At 42.9% G+C, this 17,209-nt stretch overlaps 1 non-coding gene across 1 annotated transcript; it reads left to right on the plus strand.

The window, feature by feature from the left end:
* The first annotated feature begins 6,507 nt into the window (after nt 1–6,507).
* LOC126949538 (small nucleolar RNA U13) lies at nt 6,508–6,611 on the plus strand. The gene has a single exon (XR_007723816.1). It is a non-coding gene; the product is annotated as a small nucleolar RNA U13 (small nucleolar RNA).
* Nucleotides 6,612–17,209: the final 10,598 nt, after the last annotated feature.

A 17,209-nucleotide genomic window follows, 5' to 3' on the forward strand; every position in this document is an offset into this window, starting at 1 on the left:
AGAGGGGCTCGGTTCCCTTGAAGGCAGCGACTGCCATCTCTGAGAACTCACTTGCACCTCGAATAGGGTCTCTAATTTTTCCATCTCTCTTTCTCATACGCATGCACTTTCGATTACTAACTAGATTTGGTTTCTTAGTCATGTAACTGAATTATTTTCCATTGCACCAAAGCAGATATTCAGAGATATATTTTTAATATGTAGAAGTATACATATTTATGAGCATACTGTCACATTCTCTTTTCTTTTTTTTTTTTTTTTTTTTTTGGAGACAGAGTCTTGCTGTTGCCCAGGCTGGAGTGCGATGGTGCAAGCTCTGCTCACTTCAACCTCTGCCTCCTGGGCTCAAGCAATTCTTCTGCCTCAGCCTCCGAGTAGCTGGGATTACAGGCACCCACCACCAGGCCCGGCTAATTTTTTTTTTTTGTATTATTAGTAGAGATGGGGTTTCACCATGTTGGCCAGGCTGGTTTCAAGCTCCTGCCCTCAAATAATCCGCCCGTCTTGGCCTCCCAACATGCTGGGAATATAGGTGTGAGCCACTGCACCCGGCCTACATTCTCTGCCTGCCTCCACTCCTCATCCACAACCAGGTATTCATGAACGCCTGGGGCATAGCTCAATTAAAGTTTGTTAAATAAGTGAAGTCATTAAAAGAAAATTAGACAATTTTAAATGGTTAAAATGTCAAAATGACACAAAATTCTCCTTCCCACCCTTGTCCTTATGCCCCTTACTCCCAATCTATAGGTAACCATTTTTATTAGTTTCTTGCTTTTTCTTTTAGTATTTCCTGATGCAAATATAAGCAAATTAAAATATATAGTGGCTGGGTGCTGTGGCTCATGCCTGTAATTCCAGCACTTTGGGAGGCCAAGGTAGGAGAATTGCTTGAGCCCAGGAGATTGAGGTTGCAGTGAGCCATGATCGTGCCATTGGGTGGCTGGGCAAGATCCTGTCTCCAAAAAAAAAAAAAAAAAAAAGAATTAAAACATATTATCTTAGAGCTGAGTTTTGTGGCTCATACCTGTAATCCTAGCACTTTGGGAGGCTGGGGCAGGAGGATCACTTGAGGGCCAGCCTGAGCAACATAGCAAGACCGCATCTCTACAAAAAATAAAAATGACCTGGGCATGGTGGCGTGCACCTGTAGTCCCAGCTACTCGGGAAACTGAGGTGGGAGGATCACTGGAGCCCAGGAGTTGGAAGCTGTGATGTGTGACAATCTTGCCTGTGACTAGCCACTGCACTCCAGCCTGGGTGACACAGCAAAAATCCTGGTCTCAAAAACACCCAAAACAGTAAAATGAAAATGTCTAGTCTGTCTGTCTATCTATGTATCTATCTATGTATCTATCTATGTATCTATCTATGTATCTATCTATCTATCTATCTATCTATCTATCTATCTATCTATCATCATCTATATCTCTGTCATCTATATCTCTATCATCTATATTTCTATCATCTCTGTGTATCATCTATAACTGTCTGTCTATCTATCTATCTGTCTGTCTGTCTGTCTGTCTGTCTGTCTTATTTCTTTTCCTTACACAAAAGTAGCATACACCTTGCTTTTTTCACTTTTTTTTTTTTTTTTTTTTTTGTGAGACATTGTCTCACTCTGTCACCCAGGCTGGAGTGCAGTGGCGCGATCTCAGCTCACTGCAACCTCCGCCTCCTGGGTTCAAGCGATCCTTGTGCCTCAGCCTCCCGAGTAGCTGGGATTACAGGTGCGTGGCACCATGCCTGGCTCATTTTTTTGTATTTTTAGTAGAGACAGGGTACCCTGTTGGCCAGGCTAGTCTCGAACTCCTGACCTCAGGTGATCCACCCACCTCAGCCTCCCAAAGCACTGGGATTACAGGCCTGAGCCACCACACCCGGCCTTTTTCCAGTTAATACATCCTGCTGCTCACACCATACTCCCTGTAGAGATCACTCTTGTTCTTTCTTTCCTGTAGTCTCTAGAGTGGATGTACACTCCACTTATTTCTAATCAGGATTCCCAGAAGTGGGTCCTGTCAAAGGTAACTGCTTCAGTAATTTGGGTAGTTCCCATCAGTTCCCCTTCCTTGGGGTTTATGCTGTTCTGTTCTCTCACCAGCTGTGTATGGGGGTGCCTGTTTCTAATGGCCTCACCATCAGTGTGGGTTTCCCCAGGTGGAAGGGCGATTGGTATTTTTCCGTGACCTCTCAGTTCATGTCCTTTGCCCATTTTCCAAATTGGGTTGTTGGTCTTCTTTCTCTAGAATTTCTAGAACATTTCAGAATTTTCTTTAGCATTTCTTTTATAGGTTATGGAAATTAATCTTTGTGATGTGTTACAATCCTGTTGTTTTTCCAGTTTGTCTTTTTCCTTTGATCTTTGCATAACAAAAAAAAATCCTAAGCAAATTATTTTTATATATTTGAATTCGTGAGTTTTTTCTTTTTAATGGTTCTGGATTTTAAATTATTTTTAGAATGGCTTTCCCCGTTTTATTTTATTTTGAGACAGGGTCTCACTCTGTCACCCAGCCTGGAGGACAATGGTGTGATCACAGCTCACTGTAGCCTTGACTTCTGGTGCTCAAGTGATCCTCCCACCTCAGCCTCCTAAAGTGCTGGGATTACTGGCATGAGCCACTGTGCACCATCTGGCTCCTCCCATTTTAACTTATATGGTTTCATTTCTTACATTTAATATCTGGTTTACTTGGAGTGCTTTTTATTCTGATGCATAGTATGAGGTTTGGATCTGTTTGTCTTCGTGGCCAATACCATTTATTAAAAACTCATCTTTAGCACCTTGATTTGATATGCTGCCTTCATCACACAGTAAGTCCTGGGTTCATTTTGGATGTATTAATATTTCTGGATGTGTTCTGTCTGTCCATTCATGCGCCGATACCACACTGGCTTAGTTGCTGATGTGCATAGTGTTTTACATTCTAGTACAACTGTTTCCTTTTTGTTCTTCTTTTTCTGAGTTTTCCAGACCTAATCTTGTTTATTTATCTTTTCATATCAACTTCAGAGTCAGCTGTGTGATTCCAGAAAAAAATAATCTCTTGCTACTTTAATTTGGATCATAATACTTTATTTATTTATTTATTTATTTATTTATTTATTTATTTATGACAGAGTCTCACTGTGTCGTCCATACTGGAGTGCAGTGGTGCGATCTTGGCTCACTGCAACCTCCGCCTCCCAGGTTCCAGCAATTCCCCTGCCTCTGCCTCCTGAGTAGCTGGGATTACAGGTACCCGCCACCATACCTGGCTAATTTTTTATATTTTTAGTAGAGATGGGATTTTGCCCTGTTGGCTAGGCTGATCTCAAACTCCTGAACTCAGGTGATCCACCTGCCTCAGCCTCCTGAAGTGCTGGGATTACATGCGTGAGCCACCATTTCCGGCCTCGTAAAACATTTTAAAATTAGTTGTGGAAGAATTTGCATCTTCATGGTGTTGAATCTCTCTAACCAAAAACATGGTATATCTTTTTATTCAAGTTAACTTTTGTGACTTCAAAAACTTTTAAATTTCCTCATGGAGCTTTGCATATTTCTTGTTAAATTTGTTCCTGAGTGCTTTATCTGTTTTATTTTCTAGTTCAGATATCATCAGCAAACTACAGCCTGTGGGACCACTGCCTGTTTTCTTACGGCCTGTGAAGTAAGAATAGTTTTTATATTTTAATGATTGGAAAAAACACAAAGAAAAGTAGTATTTTGTGACTTGTGTAAAAATTACTTGGAATTCAAATGTCAGTATCCATGATGAAGTTTTACTGGAACGCAGCCACTGCCATTTCTTTATGTATTGTCTGTGGCTCCTTTCTTGCTAGGACTGCAGTAGAGCTGCGACCATGTGGCCCACAGAGCCTGGAATATTTATTATTTGTGCCTTGACGGAAAAGTTTACTGACCTCTGTTCTTTTTTCTTTTTTATTTTTTGAGATGGCATCTCTGTCGCCCAGGCTGGAGTGCAGTGGTATGGTCTCAGCTCACTGCAACCTCCCACTCCTGGACTCAAGCAATCCTGCCACCTCAGCCTCACGAGTAGCTGAGACTACAGGCATGCACCACCACTCCTGGCTAATTTTTTATATTTTTAGTAGAGATGGGGTTTCGCCATGTTGCCCAGACTGGTCTTGAACTCCTGGGCTCAAGGGATCTGCCCACCTCGGCCTTCCAAAGTGCTGGGATTACAGGTGTGAGCCACCGCACCCGGTGACCTCTGTTCTAAGTAGTGGATTTGTTTGTTTGTTTGATTATTTTTGAGACAGAGTCTTGCTCTGTCACCAAGCTGGAGTGCAGTGGCACGATCTTGGCTCACTGCAACCTCTGACTCCCTGGTTCAAGCGATTCTCCTGCCTCAGCCTCCTGAGTAGCTGGGATTACAGCTACTTACATGCCCAGATAATTTTTGTATTTTTAGTAAAGATGGGGTTTCACCATGTTGGCCAGGATGGTCTCGATCTCCTGACCTCCTGATCTGCCCACCTCAGCCTCCCAAAGTGCTGGGATTACAGGTGTGTGTGAGCCAGTGTGCCCGACCAGTAGTGGTTATTTTCATGTGTATTTCCGTCCTCCAAATTTACAGTCACTCATAACTAGCTTGGTCCTACTTTTGAAAATTCAGAACGCAACTGAAGAGGTTGAGGGAAAATTAGCAGAAAAACTGTCTTGAAGGGCTGCTGCCAATAATCAAAATGCCTAGAATGTTCTCAGTGGAGAAATAACCTTTAAACCATTAATGACCAATTTCAAGTCTGCTCTTCCAGGCAAAATTTGCATTCTTCCTTTAAATGGGCTGATTTGTTTGTGAGAGGTACAAAATTTTCTTTGGGAAAAGGAGAGAAAGAGTCAAACTCCCTAGCCACGTGACACTCACTGAGGAGAAATGACATCACATCCCCTTGAAGCTACCATCCCACCACGGTTTGCTTCGGAGTTTGCATGAACCAGATGCCTTGAGTGGAGTCAGCGGTTCCCGTCCTGGGAGGGCCAGCTGTCTGCACTTTCTGTGAAGACCTGCCCAACCTGCTGCTGCCTTTGTGAAGGCCTTCCTGTGGCTGACAGCTGCTCCTCATGTATCCTTCCTGAAGACATTTCCCCTCCCCTCCACCTTCTACTTCTCATTCCATTTATGACAACTCCTCTAAGTTTGTAATAAGACTTACTTCCACGGTCGTTTGTATGAAGAAATCCGAAAAACATTATTTTTCCAGTTTCTGTCTCTGAAAGCCATAGGCCCTTCAGTGTTGTGGTTTACGCCCAGGACCACCATCCCTCAGCACCACTCCCAGGACTGACGTTTCACTGAAAACGTCTCAGAAACTAGGAGCAATGGGGGGAATTTTGCACAAAACGAAAGTGATGGTGCAGTGTGTGGGCAGATCATTATTCTGTGATTGTCTTTCCTCTTTTGGCAGGTTGTTTTTTTTTTTTTTTTGAAACAAGGTCCCTCTGTTGCCCAGGATGGAATGCAGTGGTGCAATCTCGGCTCACTGCAACCTCCTTCTCCCAGGTTCGAGTGATCCTCCCACCTCAGCCTCCTGAGTAGCTGGGACCACAGGCACCCACCACCACATCTGGCTAATTTTTTTTTTTTTTTTTTTTTAGTAGAGACAGGGTTTTGCTATGTTGGCCAGGCTGGTCTTGAACTCCTGGCCTCAAGAGATCTGCCTGCCTCGGCCTCCCGAAGTGTTGTGATTACGGCATCTCTGCCCGGCCTTGGCAGTGTTCAAATACCCTTTCTTTTAGGAAATGATAGGGGTAGTAGGTGAGAGTTGCTGGTAGTGTTTTAGTGTCTTGAATTGGCAAAAGATAACACTGAAAACTCTTGGCTGGGTCCCTTGATAGACCATTGATTGATATCCCAAAGCCATTATCTGTCACTACGCTTGCCTAGTTTTTTTTTTTTTTTTTTTTTTTTTCTAACAGGGTCTCACTCTGTCACCCAGGCTGGAGTGCAGCAGTGCCATCTTGACTCACTGCAACCTCCGCCTCCTGGGCTCAAATGATTCTCCCACCCCAGCCTCCTGGTAGCTGGGATTACAGACGTGCACCACCAAGCCCAGCTAATTTTTGTATTTTTGGTAAAGATGCAATTTGGTCATGTTGGCCAGGCTGGTCTCAAGTGATCCGCCTGCCTCAGCCTCCCAAAGTGCTGGGATTACAGGCGTGAGACACTGCGCCCGGCCACTGCCTACCTTTTCTATAAAGGGTGGAAAGGCGACCTGCTGGCCACCCAGCTTCCTAGGCATAGCCCTGTGATACAGCCCTGGCTGATGAGATGAAAGCAGAAGTCCGGAGTGATGTTTTCTTCCTGGGAGAAAGTTCTGTGTCCTTGGCCCCTTTACCTTCTCCCTTCCCTGACCTCTTCTTCCTACACGGAACTCAGACTTCGGTCTTGAAGTGAACAGCTGCTTTCTATCTCGGAGGAGACTAGCCTGAGGATGAAAGCATGAAGCTTGGCAGGGCAAAACCCAGAAATGTGCTCGTTAATAAAACCTGGGATCCTTTGGTAGTTCATAAGCGTGATGATTGGGTTTTCACGCTCGTGTGTGAGATGTGCCTCCCTCAGACTTTGTTGTGATGTTGGCACATTCCCCGTTTGATGTGAAAAAAGAAAAAATGAAAAAGGTATCCCAAATCAAACTGGTATATAAAGTGATGAATTTGCCAAAAAGCCTTTTACACGTGTTGGACACAGACTCTTGTGGTCGATACAAACCCAAAATTAGAATTTGTGCATGTGATTCTTCCAGTGAATGCTTGAGGTATCTGTTTATCTTTTTTTTTTTTTTTTTTTTTGAGACGGAGTCTCGCTCTGTAGCCCAGGCTGGAGTGCAGTGGCCAGATCTCAGCTCACTGCAAGCTCCGCCTCCCGGGTTCACGCCATTCTCCGGCCTCAGCCTCCCGAGTAGCTGGGACTACAGGCGCCCGCCACCTCGCCCGGCTATTTTTTGTATTTCTTAGTAGAGACGGGGTTTCACCGTGTTAGCCAGGATGGTCTCGATCTCCTGACCTCGTGATCCGCCCATCTCGGCCTCCCAAAGTGCTGGGATTACAGGCTTGAGTCACCGCGCCCGGCCTGTTATCTTTTTAAAACTCCTGTATTAATTATGGAGAAAGACTTTTTGAAAGCAGGCGGTGGGTCTTGAGTCTCCCTCTTCCACCCTCTCCTTGACCAAACATGGCACTCCAAGCAGGCTTAGATGTTCTGTGCAACTCATACCATTCAATTGCTTTGTGAAGTATTTTGAAGATGCTTTTATTTCAGCCATTGATCTGACATTGATGTCAACAAAGTCTAAAAGCAGGTCCTTGATGACATCTTGGTCCCTATGGTAGCAATGTCTGAGGCAAATGGCAATGATGGAGGTGTTATAATCATTTTCATAAATGTATTTCAGTTAAAAGCTATTGAAAGCTTTCCTGGTATCTTTTGAGGAACTTCAAAGGGGACCCAATTAGTAATCCTTAATCACAGAGACATTTCTTTTAAAATTGACACCAGAGAGTGGGCTTCTCAAGTCACACAGCTGGGGATGTGAAATAAATGGTCATTAGTGTAGCGATTTTGGCATTTTATGTACCAGGTGATTTAGATTTAATTTCCTGGCCTGGCACAGTGGCTCATGCCTGTAATCCCAGCACTTTGGGAGGCCAAGGCAGGCAGATCACTTGAGGCCAGGAGTTCAAGACCAGCCTTGCTAACATGGTGAAATCCCGTCTTTAGTAAAAATACAAAAATTAGCCAGGTGTGATGGCGGGCACCTGTAATCCCAGCTACTTGGGAGGCTGAGGCAGGAGCCAGAGGCTGCAGTGAGCCGAGATGGCACCACTGCACTCCAGCCTGGGCGACAGAGTGAGACCCTGTCTCAAAAAAAAAAAAAAAAAAAAGATTTAATTTCCTAATCCTTACACTCCCAGAAGTAGGGACTGTTATTATCTCCATTGTAGAGGTAAACAAGATGGTGGCTCAGAGAGGGAAATTAATCTCTCTGACACACAGCCAGTTAACTGTTGAGTAGAATTCTCTGATGCCAAAGTCTCAGTTTCCCCTTTGCCTCAACCCTGTGTAAGGGCAATTTACAAAGTTTATGTGCAACTTATTTATTTAACTTTCTGTTTTTCATCCCCTTTTATGTGAAAACTGTCAATATGTGCATATTGAAAGCCTTTTTCTTCCTTTTTTTTTGAAGCAGAGTCTCTGTCACCCAGGCTGGAGTGCAATGGTGCCATATCGGTTCACTGCAACCTCTGTCTCCTGGGTTCAAGCGATTCTCCTGCCTTAGCCTCCCAAGTAACTGGGATTATAGGTGCGTGCCACCACACCTGGCTAATTTTTTGTATTTTTAGTAGAGATGGTTTTCGCCATGTTGGCCAGACTGTTCTCGAACTCCTGACCTCAGGTGATCCATCTGCCTTGGCCTCCCAAAGTGCTGGGATTACAGGTGTGAGCCACTGTACCTGGTCTTGAAAGCCTTTTTCTGTTCTCCTCTCCCCACTTCTTCCAAATCCATCAAACCATCTTATTTACAGTATTACTGAAGGTCAAGTGTTCTCTTTGAGGTTGTCATTGATAAAATGGATGGAGAGCCTGGGGGTGGTGGCTCATGCCTGTAATCTCAGCACTTTGGGAGGCCGAGGTGACCAGATCACTTGAGACCAGGAGTTCCAGACCATCCTGGGCAACCTGGCGAAACCCCATCTCTACTAAAAAGACAAAAATTAGCTGGACGTGGTGGCACATGCCTGTAGTCCCAGCTACTTGGGATGCTGAGGCAGGAGAATCACTTGAACCTGGGAGGTGGAGGTTGCAGTGAGCCGAGATCGTGCCATTGCACTCCAGCCTGGGCAACAGAATGAGACTCTGTCTCAAAAAATAAATAAAATAAAATAAAATAAAATAAAATAAAAAAATAAATTGACAGCGGTGAATGACTTTTTTTTCAAGGTCTGACTCGCCCACACTCAAGTTCTCTGCCCTCTGCCTCACACCTGTGCATGTTGCTCTACCATGACGCCTACGTAAGTTTAATTTTGGGCTTACTCTGATGCAAAATCGTTGTCCCAGAAGGGCCACTGTTACAGAGCATGTCAGAGTCAAGATGTCTTTGGGTTCTCTGATTTCATTTCACATCAAGTGAAAAGGTCCTGTAATATAGCAAACAATACACTGCTTCAGGTGAATTGCAGATGACTTACACAGGCTTTGATCAGATGAAGTAGATTGAACCACTATGTGAGTCAGTGAGTCTGTGGAAGAAATGTAATGTTGTAAGCCACAAGAGTGCAAGAAAATATTTGGAAAATAATGTTTTATAAGTTAAATTTGCCTATAATGTAATACCTTTCCATGATCTTGTGCATTTGTTCCACTGGAATACAGTATTGCCCAATTGTGGTAGGCATCAGATAATTCACTCACATTATTTAAGTAGATTCTATTTTTTTTTTTTTTCTTTTGAGATGGTGTCTCCTTTGTCACCCAGGCTGGAGTACAGTGGCGCTATCTCGGATCACTGCAACCTCCGCCTCCCGGGTTCAAGGGATTCTCCTGCCTCAGCCTCCCAAGTAGCTGGGATTATAGGTGTGCACCACCATGCCCAGCTAATGTTGTATTTTTAGTAGAGATAGGGTTTCACCATTTTGGCCAGGTTGGTCTCGAACTCCTGACCTCAAATGACCCACCCACCTCGGCCTCCTAAAGTGCTGGGATTACAGGTATGGGCTACCGTGCCCAGCCTAGATTCTAAATGTTTAATAGCAGGGAGAATATTTTCTATTTGCTTTGCTACCTTTGGTATGTTATATTGAATAGGTGGGTAAAATGTAGGTACTGAGTACACTTCTTGTTTAGTAGAAGAATGAAGTATTTTTAAACTTTGTTCTGAATTCAAGGGAAACTATGACAATAGATAGGCGAAGTAGATAGACTGCTAGAATCCATGAGGCAGTAAAGTGTCACGGTTAGGAGCACAAACTGCAAGGCTTTATCTATGCCACCGCCGTTCAGTAGAATTCTCCATGATGATGGAAATGTTTTATATCTGTATTGTACAATAGAAGCCACAGGCATCATTTGGCTGTTGACCTCTTGAACCTGTGACTAGTACAACTGAAGAACCGAATTTGTAATTTTATTTATTAATTTATTTGAGATGGAGTTCCGATCTTGTTGCCCAGGCTGGAGTGCAATGGCACAATCTCGGCTCACTGCAGCCTCCGCCTCCCAGGTTCAAGTGATCCTCCTGCCTCAGCCTCCCAAGTAGCTGGGATTACAGGCATACGCCACCAAGCCCAACTAATTTTTTGTATTTAGTAGAGACAGGGTTTCACCAGGTTGATCAGGCTGGTCTTGAACTCCTGACCTCAGGCGATCCATCTGCCTTGGCATCCCAAAGTGCTGTGATTACAGGGGTGAGCAACCCTGCCTGGCCTAATTTTATTTAATTTTAATTAAGTTAATTTAAAATTTAAATATGTGCACATGTGACTGGTGACTCCCATATTGGGCTGTGCTGAACATGGAGTGTAACAGCAGAACACAGACACGGTATACACAGCCAGGGTTTGCATCCCAATCCTGTCATTTTGCTAATTTTTTTTTTTTTACTTCAATAGAGGACATTTTCCTGAAGTCTGTCATTACAGGAGTTTCAGATTTCTTACATTTTTGCTCACAACTGTTGATCCATATGCTTTTACTCAACCCTGATAAAAATAACTTAGAACAAAGTATATCTGAGTAAATGTGCTTTTACAGTTTCTACGAACTGGAAGACATTCACAGCTTATTATTAATTATTATTATTTGTTAGTGTTGTACCAGTATTTGATTTTCTCAGCCTGCACCCCAAAGGGTGTGTTACCACTGGGCGGTAGATCTTGGAATGAAGAAAGAGATTAAGAATAAAAGTCCCAGAGTTTTGTACTGTCCCCATCAGGTCTCTCAATTTTCCACCCACTTTGTGTAGAGCAGAAGTGCGGCCTCATGGTGCCCTCCTGTGGCCATACGTTTAGTTGCAAGATGATGGTAGAGTTTTTCTTTTTTTTTTAAAAAAAAAGGAGAGAAAGAAAAAGAAGGAAAAAAGGTCCTGCATATGTTTTTAGTCAGCAACACGTTTTGAGACGTGACAGTTCTGTCAAAACAATATAATTCAACAAACTTCAAAGTAACCACAACAGAAGATATGTAGACACAATTTGGAGCGCTGTCTCAGAGCCTTACCGTGAAATGTGCCACAAACATTTTGAGGGACGAACAATGACATCTGCAAGGGAAGCAGGGTAAGTCACACTCAGGTGTGTGAGAATCAGAACAGAGACCCAGAAGAAAATCAGCTTAGACATGGAGGCAGAGCATTAAAGAAAAGGCAAAAGAAAGAAAATGGAAATTTCTGGTGCTGGAAGCTGTTAGCTGCCCATGTTTGAAGAAGGCAAGCTCTGCAATGCCTTCACTTGTATTCATCTAGGCAGGTGTGAACCAGACAATGTCCCTGTCTTCAGGGAGCTTACATTTTAGAGGAAGGGGAGATAGAAAATCAACACACAAGGAATTGAACAAACAAGATACTTTCAGAAAGCAAAATGCACCGTGGAGAAAATCAAACAATTTCCTGAGATGGCGATAGATAGAAATTAAGAGCCATGAGGAGGAAGAGGAGAGGGAGAGAAAAGAGAGAAGGTCTCAATGAAAGAAGTGGTTCAATTATGGCTACATTAAAAGAAATTATTTCTAAAATTTATTTATTTATTTATTTTGAGACAGAATTGCTCTCTGTTGCTCAGGCTGGAGTGCAGTGGTGCATTCTCAGAACCTGAAACCTCTGCCTCCTGGATTTGAGTGATTCTCTTGCCTCACCCTCCAGAGTAGCTGGGACTACAGGTGTGTGCAACTACTTCTGGCTGATTTTTTTGTTGTTGTTGTATTTTTAGTAGAGATGGGGTTTCGCCATCTTGGTCAGGCTGGTCTCGAACTCCTGATCTCAAATGATCCACCTGCCTTGGCCTTGCAAAGTGCTAGGATTACAGGCATGAGTTACCGTGCCTGGCAATTTTTCTTTTTTGGAAATTGAGGCAGAGTCTATGTTGTTCCGCTGCTCTTGAACTCCTGGGCTCAAGTAGTCCTCCTGCCTCAGTCTCTACCTGGGACTACAGACTCAGCCTCCCAAGTACCTGGGACTACAGATGCACCCAAGTAATTTTAATTTTTATGTATACATAATGTTTGCACATACTTATGGTGTAAGTGTGATATTTTGATACATGTACACAATGTGTAATGATCAAATCAGGGTAATTAGCATATCAGTCACCTTGAACATTTGTCATTTCTCTGTGTTGGGAACATTCCAAATTTCTTCCAGCTATTTTGAGATATATAATACACTATTGGCCAGGTGCAGTTGCTCATGCCTGTAATCCCAGGACTTTGGGAGGCCAAGACAGGAGAATTGCTTGAGCCCAGGAGTTTCAGACCAGTGTGGGCAACATAGTGAGACCCCATCTCTGTATTCACACACACACACAAAATAAATTATTATTTTATTTTATTTTATTTTTTGAGACAGTCTCAAATGCAGGTTCTGGCTGTGGAGGGTGCGTGTACCCTGAGATGGTGAGGACAGGGATGGAGCGGGGACACCGAAGGCATCCCGTCCGTTGATCCACTGGTGCCCTAAGTGCAGTTCGGCTGCTGCTCCAGGGCTTCCTTCTCCAAGGAAACTCTAGGCATGGTTAATATTTCTCCTTTGGGTGAGGCCCCAAAGCTACCTTGTCCTACCCGGTCACGCTGCATCTGAGACGCGGATTTCCCTCCTGCAGCCCATCACCTATTTGATGACAGCTTTCCTTAAACTTTGCTCTTGCCCTCTAATCCCAAATCTTCTTTCCTCAGGATCTATGGCCCCAAGTTTTTCAACATTCCTCCCATCCTGCCAACAGACTGATGGCATCCCAGTTCGCTGGTTAATAGTCCTCTTAGCACAGGTGCCCCAAGCTGGACACACCCCTAAGCTATAGTGAGATCACTGCAGAAATGTGGAGGCCATCACCGTAGACCAGGAGTTTGCCAATTACAACCCTGTGAGCTAAGAATGGGTATGCATTTTTAAACCATTGGGGAAAAATCAAGTGAAGAATGCTTCATGACATGTGAAATTTACATGAAATTAAAGTTTCAGCATCTTCAGTAAAGTTTTGTTGGCACGTGGTCACACCCATTGCTTTATTTACTGTCCATGGCTGCTTTTGAATTTCAAAGACATTGCTGAGGGTGGTGGTGGTTGAGCTCTTACTAGCCTGAAAAGCCTAAATATTTACTCTCTAGTCCCTTGGGAAAATATTGGCCAATCCCGGACACGGAGTGATCCTGGATTTCTTTTGCCTATTCAATTAAAAAAATTGACCTTGGCAGGGCGCGGTGGCTCACGCCTGTAATCCCGGCACTTTAGGAGGCTGAGGTGGGTGGATCACAAGGTCAGGAGATCGAGACTGCCCTGGCTAACATGGTGAAATCCTGTCTTTACTAAAAATACAAAAAATTAGCCGGGTGTGGTGGCAGGTGCCTGTAGTCCCAGTTAGTCGGGAGGCTGAGGCAGGAGAATGGCATGAACCCAGGAGGTGGAGCTTGCAGTGAGCCGAGATCGCGCCACTGCACTCCAGCCTGGGCAACAGAGTGAGACTCTGTCTAAAAAAATTGACCTTAATGTTTATATTGAAAGGCGAATGCAATCATATGATTCAAAATGTTAAAGACACCAAAAAGATCCCATCCCTTGCCCACCCAGTTCTCCTCTGTGAGGGTGTCCAGGGTTCCCAGCTCATACAGGTCCTTCTAGATATATTGTATGCAAATGTAATCAAATACCTGGACCTACCTCTTATCTCATTCTTGTTTACACAGCGGAAGCATCCAATAGCATTATTCTAAGCTGTGTCTTTTTTTTTTTTCTTTTTTTGTGAGATGGGATCTTGCTCTATCAGGCTGGAGAGCAGTGGCGCGATCTCCGCTCGCTGCAACCTCCACTTCCCGGGTTCAAGCAACTCTCCTGCCTCAGCCTCTCGAGTAGCTGGGATTACAGGCTTGTGCCACCATGCCCAGCTAATTTTTGTATTTTCGGTAGAGACGAGGTTTCACCAGGTTGGCTGGACTGGTCTTGAACTCCTGACCTCAAGTGATCTGCCCGCCTCGGCCTCCCAAAGTGCTGGGATTACAGGTGTGAGCCCCTGCGCCCGGACCCTTTTTTTACCCCTTACGTCTAACAATGTATTTTGAAGACGATTACACAACAGTTAATACGGACCCTCTTTATTCTTTCTTACAGCTTCAGCATATCACGTACCTGTTTAACTCCTAACAGTACAGATTTAATCCATAATTAATTTATCCCTTCCAGATGAAATTTTAGGTTCTTGTCAATTTTTATTTTTATTTTTTGCTAATACAAAGAGTCTTTTAATCTTGTATATGTATCATTTCACAAGTGGACAAGTGTGTATGTAAGATGAGTTCCTAGAAATAGGAATACTGGTTCCATGAGTATATGTTACTTGCTTTTTTTTAAAAAAAAAAAAATATTTTATATATATTTGTATATATTTTATATATATTTATATATATATTATATATATTTATATATATTTTATATATATATTTATATATATTATATATATTTATATATATATATATATATATTTATATATATATATATATATTTTATATATATTTTATATATATTTGTATATTTTATATATATTTGTATATATTTTATATATATTTGTATATTTTATATATATTTGTATATTTTATATATATTTTGTATATATTTTATATATATTTGTATATTTTTATATATTTTTATATATTATATATATTTGTATATATTTTATATATATTTATATATTATATATATTTATATATATTATATATTTTTATATATTTTATATATATTTATATATTTTTTATATATATTTATATATTTTTTATATATATATTTTTATATATATATATGCTGGAGTACAATGGCATAACCTTGGCTCACTGAAACCTCTGCCTTCCATCTGCTTTTGGAGAAGACAAGCCTTGAACACAGGATTATAATTTAAAGGGCCTGCAGGATCCTGAAAGTTATGTTTCCAAAGGTTTATACCAGGAACAATATTCACCCCTCACTTTCTTCAGAAAATAGATAAAACATAAGTAATTAATAATTTTTTGGGGGAGCCATTCTCTAGGTGAATTGGAAATATGCCAGGATATTATCATAAAATGAAAAACATAGAAGAAAACATAGTTTTGAGACCAGGCGTGGTGGCTCACGATGGAATCCCAGCACTTTGGGAGGCCAAGGAGGGAGGATTGCTTGAGGCCAGGAGTTCAAGGCTAGCCTGAGCAACACAGCAAGAGACCCCCATCTCTACAATTTTTGTTTTTAATTAGGTAGATATGGTGGTGCAAGCCTGTGTGTGGTCCTAGCTATTCAGGAGGTCGAGGTGGGAGGATCATTTGGGTCCAGGAGGTGGAGGCTGCAGTGAGCCATGATCATGACACTGCATTCCACCCTGGGTGACGGAGCTGGAGTCATCCGTCTCTTTCTCTTTCTCTCTCCTTTAAAAAGCTTATAGGCCGGGCACAGTGGCTCACACCTGTAATCCCAGCACTTTGGGAGGACGAGGTGGATCACGAGGTCAGGAGATCGAGACCATCCTGGCTAACATGGTGAAACCCCGTCTCTACTAAAAATACAAAAAAATATTAGCCGGGCATGGTGGCAGGCGCCTGTAGTCCCAGTTACTCAGGAGGCTGAGGCAGGAGAATGGCGTGAACCCGGGAGGCGGAGCTTGCAGTCAGCTGAGATCGTGCCACTGCACTCCAGCCTGGGCGACAAAGCGAGACTCCATCCCCCCCCCAAAAAAAAGGCTTATAAAAGCAAAATTTTCAGTGTGCCACAGAATTCTTCAGTGATGAACACAAAAGCAGGACTTGAATTAACTCAGTTGCACAAGTTTTCCTTGTTATTGAGGGGTGCTTTCCGAATTCTACTCTAAAATATTAAAGAAATGGGCTTAAAATTAAAGAATAATAAAATAAAAATGCTCTTATACTCACAGTTTTATATTTCTGTAAGAATTCCTGGAATTCGGAAAATAATTTGGTTTAATCAAAACTTTGCTAACCTTTTCTGTTTTGTTGGTCAAGGAAATATGTGTTTGTCTCCTCTGACAGAGTTCTAGTCAGTTCCTGTTGTTTACATTTATGATAAATTTTCACTATGCTACAATATTATTTTTTTGTCCCATATTTTATGACATTGAGACTGGATGAGAGAGAACCCATAGCATAGGCTTAAGTTTTTTTTTTTTTTTTTTTTTTTTTTTTTGAGACAGAGTCTCTACTGGGTTGCCCAGGCTGCAGTGTAGTGGCATAATCTCGGTTCACTGCAACCTCCATTTCCCAGGTTCAAGCAATTCTGCCTCCGCCTCCCAAGTTTAAGCAATTCTCCTACCTCAGCCTCCCAAGTAGCTGGGATTAAGGCATGCACCACCACGCTCAGCTAATTTTTGTAGTTTTAGTAGAGATGGTGTTTTGCCATGTTGGCCGAGCTGGTCTCGAACTCCTGGACTCAAGTGATCCACCTGCCTCACTCCCAAAGTGCTGGGATTACAGGTGTGAGCCACCATGCCCGGCCAGGCTTACATATTTGATGTTTAGTCTATGACTGAATGGACCATGTGAGTTTGAGTTTGTGCTTGTGTGGACCATTAATGGGCTGTGCAATTATCAGGTGAGAGTGTGCTGATGGTGGCCACACCTGTCGGTGTGCTTGCAGATACGACCCAATGAGGTGCACGTGAGTCTCTCAGAAGCCTTTGTTTTCCAGCTGCTGGGGAATTTCGGTATTTCAATTAACAAGGACCCAGGGCAATCATTCTCTCTCCCGGTGAAATCCCATTCCCTGCTGCAACGTCCCTGCTGCTGGGGCGCACTCCCTGTCTTCCCCTCCTGGTCACCTCTCCTCTCCACTCAGGTGTGCACTGCTTCCTCCCAGACACCCATGAGGCATTTCCTGTGCTTCCTGCCACCACCATGCCTGCCTTTTCTTTTTTTTTGAGACAGTGTTTCACTCTGTCACCCAGATATTGGCTCACTGCAACCTCTGCTTGCCTGTGGGGATTCTCCTGCCTCAGCCCCCGAGTAGCTGGGAT

This window comes from Macaca thibetana, chromosome 2, assembly GCF_024542745.1.
Source record: "Macaca thibetana thibetana isolate TM-01 chromosome 2, ASM2454274v1, whole genome shotgun sequence".
Taxonomy (NCBI): domain Eukaryota; kingdom Metazoa; phylum Chordata; class Mammalia; order Primates; family Cercopithecidae; genus Macaca; species Macaca thibetana.